General features: G+C 33.2%; 1 long non-coding RNA gene across 2 annotated transcripts; it reads left to right on the top strand.

The window, feature by feature from the left end:
- Window positions 1-356: 356 nt before the first annotated feature.
- On the top strand, window positions 357-3,732 carry LOC133821424 (uncharacterized). 2 transcript variants are annotated; one of them, XR_009887562.1, is made up of 3 exons: window positions 357-655; window positions 738-816; window positions 3,492-3,732. It is a non-coding gene; the product is annotated as an uncharacterized LOC133821424 (long non-coding RNA). The 2 variants fall into 2 exon arrangements; XR_009887561.1 differs by lacking the exon at window positions 3,492-3,732 and adding an exon at window positions 2,365-2,436 and having other exon boundaries at window positions 447-655.
- The last annotated feature ends 210 nt before the right edge of the window (window positions 3,733-3,942 follow it).

Genomic DNA, 3,942 nt, shown 5'->3' with positions numbered 1-3,942 from the left:
AAAATGAAAAATCATGGAAATTATATTTTGGGCATAAAATACATTCATAAAAGTTAAAGTTTGGTCAAAAATAATAAACCTAAAAGAAAATGGAAATTTTAGGGCATTTTGTGTTAAATGCCTAATTTTGCCGAAATGGGGAATTTTATTCCATGAATGGACCTTAGGTTAAATTTTATTATGTGATTAATTAAATTAAATGTGAGAGACATTTAATTTAATTAATTAATGTTAAGTTTGGTGATTAAAACTTAATAAGAGTGAAAAAAAGTGTCAAAAGTCAATTTGGACTTTTCTTCTTATAAACCTTTATAAAAAATAAAAATAAATAAAAATAAATTAATGGTCACATATATGGAAAAGGGTGGCTGGCCATGTGCTATTTTAGAGTGGTGTGAACCCAATTTTATAAAATTCAAATCCCATTTAATTAAGAAGTCAAGTGGGCAAGTGGGTAGAAAATCACTCAAGTGTTTTGTGATATTTTGAAGAGTTGTGTGAGCCATTCTAACCCCCAAATCCGACCACTCTCCCTCCCTCATTCACTCTCATCTGATTTTTGAAGACTCTCTCAAGTGTTCTCTCCATTTTGAACCCCAAGAACACCAAAGAAACTTGGAAGCTAAGTCTTGGTCTAGGAAGGGTTTTCCCTAAGGTAAAGTTTCATTAATCTAGACTTTTGTCAAGTTTTAATCATAGAGTTTCAAATAGCTAATTACCTATGTTGTTGGAGGAAGTTGGTTAGGGTTTTTGAAAGGTTTTGAAGGAGTCAAAGCTTATAGGAAGGTCCAAACCTTAAGCAAGAACACCAAAGAGGTAAAAAGTTTACTTTTGATGATTTTGTTGTAGGGTTTTTAGTTTTAAGCATTATTTTGTATATCTAATGCTTAGAGTTTCTTGTTGATGATGTAATAAGGTTATGGTAGTTGTTTAATAATTTTTATGATGCATGTGTATTGATTTTTGAAAATGGGAACCAAAACCCCCAAGGGTTTTGTAGGATACCCTAAAACAAAACATGTTTTGAGCTGTGACTTCCAAGGGGTCAAGCAGCCACTGTATATTGTTTTTGTAAAATTTAATTGTACTGTGATGTTGTTGAGATTGAGTACATAAAATTGAGCTTTTGAAACACTAAAAAATGTTTAGAAATGAGTAAGTTATGCTATTTCAAAGATTAGGTAAAAAACTGTTTTTTCGTATTCTTATTTTCGGAACCAAGTTTGGACAGCCACTGTATAGGGCAAATGAACCCAGTTTTTTCTAAAATTTTGTGGACATATTTCTGGCATAACCTATTAGTCCACTGTAAAATTTGGTAAGAAAATATTAAACGGTTTAAAAGTTATTAACTGTCAAAGTTTGGAAAAAAATAAGGACTTGAAAATAAGGTCATTTTTACCTCATTGTTGGAAAATAATTTCACCAATAAAAAATGCTCATTTTGACCTAAGATTTTACAAAGACCTAAATGGCATAACAAAAATGGAATTGGGAAATTTTGGAAACAATTGGGTAAGTAAATTTCAAGTTTTGAACTAACGAAGTATGTAGTTAAAAATGTGAAAATTAGGTTTTTCACACTTAGTGTAAAAATGAGATTTTGGAACATAAGGTAAAAAGTAAAATTTTGCTTATTTCAAGATATAAATTGGTAAGTCTTGAAATCATATTTTCACTAAAATTATCCATTTGAGTTTAAATGAATTATTTTTATTAAAGAGTTTTTATTCTTTCTAAAAATAAGAGATTTAATTTATTAATAGTTAATAAATTAAAAGAGGGTTTAAAACCCTATATTTTGAGAAAATAATTAAATAAATTATTTTCCTAGTAAGTAAAATTGATTAATTGCTTTTGGAAAATTAATTAGTCAAGATGAGAAATTTATAACGGTTTTCCTAATTAAGACAAATTAGGCAATTTTCTTAAAACGGTTTTTAGATATTAAAACCTTAAGAAAAATAAAAGGAAAATTTAAAGAGTTTATTTTCTTTAAAAATAATTAAGGAATTTATTTGTATTTTCTGGATATAATACCGGCTAAAGTCTTACATATTTTAACCGACTAGTCGAAAGTGCGGGTTAATAGTGATACCTTGAAAGAATAAGATTTTTAGCGGGTTGTGGGGAAATACCATTGTGATACCCGAGCCTAGGTATCGAGACCTTAGGATAGGTCTCCCCGAGACTTAGGGTTTAGTCTCGAATATTTTGTATGACTTTCCTTAATAGGTTTAAAACCAAATAAGGATTATAAATCCTTACAAATGACTTTTATTAAAATGACCAAACTGCCCAAAATAATAATAATGAATTATTAGTGCCATAATTAATCCGAGTATACTGTATGGATAACTACAGTATTGGCTAAGCGTAACTGGACTGAACGTTGGAGGGTGAAAACCTGCTGAGCGCTAAGGACTCCAAGTAAGTCAACTTATATTGTATGGCTGCAACATGAAATGATTATTGTCTTGTATGTTAGTATAGGGATACATGCACATATATAGGCTGTCATAGAAAGTTGCTTAGAGACGTTAGTCTAGTGAGTGCTGATTTAGAAAATATGAACGGTAGAAGTCCATCATATCCTAGACGGTTGATCCTCGTCACACTGCTTGATTTTATTTATGTCCGGTTCATTACCGCGACGAGTGGCCATGAGATGAGGATAAGCTGGTTAAACCTAGGGGCGCCAAGATAAATGGGACCTAGGGGCCCTCATGCTTACTTAATCATTGGACGGTTAGAATCCGAGCAAGTGCTTTGATAAGTTATTCCCGGATAGCAGCCGTGAATATTGGCCATTCCGTGAGAGTGCCTAGAGATACTAGGGGTTGCCAAGATTGAGTGAGGTTGAACACCCTAGGGGCAGCTGCTCACCAGCACCACTGATTAACATAGAAGTCTCCGTAAAACCGTGTAAATTGGATTACACTCTTGAATAAGTAGCGATGCCGTAGGTAACACGATAGTTACCCTTGATGAGAATATTTATTGGCTAGATCTTAGTGTGGGGACTCAGTTCTCTTTTACAGATTAGCAATTATGTTGGAGGGCGCGTTACGCATGAATTGTTGGAAATTGTCGAGCGTTGGTCTCGAATTATTTGGTGTTATAATATATCTGCTTGCTCTGGGATTTTCTGAGTGCAGGGATATAATTGTTGATAAGATATAGTTGTGATATAATATATCTGCTTGCTCTGGGATTTTCTGAGTGCAGGGATATAATTGTTGATAAGATATAGTTATGATATAATATATCTGCTTGTTCTGGGATTTTTCTGAGTGCAGGATTTTTATCTAGTTACGAATTAATTTATCATTGGTTATCAGGCATGACCATAAGTTTGCCAGGACGCTGTAGCGTTCTTGAAATTGATTGTTTAGGGTCCGGATGGGTCCGGAACCCTAATTCTCTACATGCTTTGTTTGAAAGTTGATCTTACTAAGCGTTTTCGCTTACCTAGTTGTTTCATGTTGTAGGTAAGAGCAAGGGCAAGGCAGAGCAGTGAGCGCTGGAGTCTTCCTTGCAAATGTACATGTGGACCGACCTTTTGGGAAGCCTTTTTATTTTTGGAAATGTTGTGTAATTTTCCTAAACTAGGCTCACTCTAATCTTTGTAAAACATGTTTGTAACTAAATGTTAAGTATGGCCATACGACTTTTTAAAAAGTTTTTTTTCTATGGGCTTTTGAGACATTTTGTTAAATGAAAACATTTATATTTCCGCATTATCGAGTCTTGAAAATCCGGGTCGTTACAATAATAGCCATGCATGTCACATATACATAGGGTGCAGTTTTCTTACCTCAAAGTCGAGCTCGAACGATTAAAAGAACACCCCTTGAGAAGGATCAACTTTTAGTCCTTTAGAGGTCACCTAGTCATAACCAAATATAAGGTATCATCAATAAAAATGATCAACTTAAGTTC

This window comes from Humulus lupulus, chromosome 3 (genome assembly GCF_963169125.1).
Source record: "Humulus lupulus chromosome 3, drHumLupu1.1, whole genome shotgun sequence".
NCBI classification, from domain to species: Eukaryota; Viridiplantae; Streptophyta; class Magnoliopsida; order Rosales; family Cannabaceae; genus Humulus; species Humulus lupulus.
The sequence above is the reverse complement of the archived record's forward strand: the minus strand, read 5'-3'. Positions and strand labels throughout refer to the sequence as shown.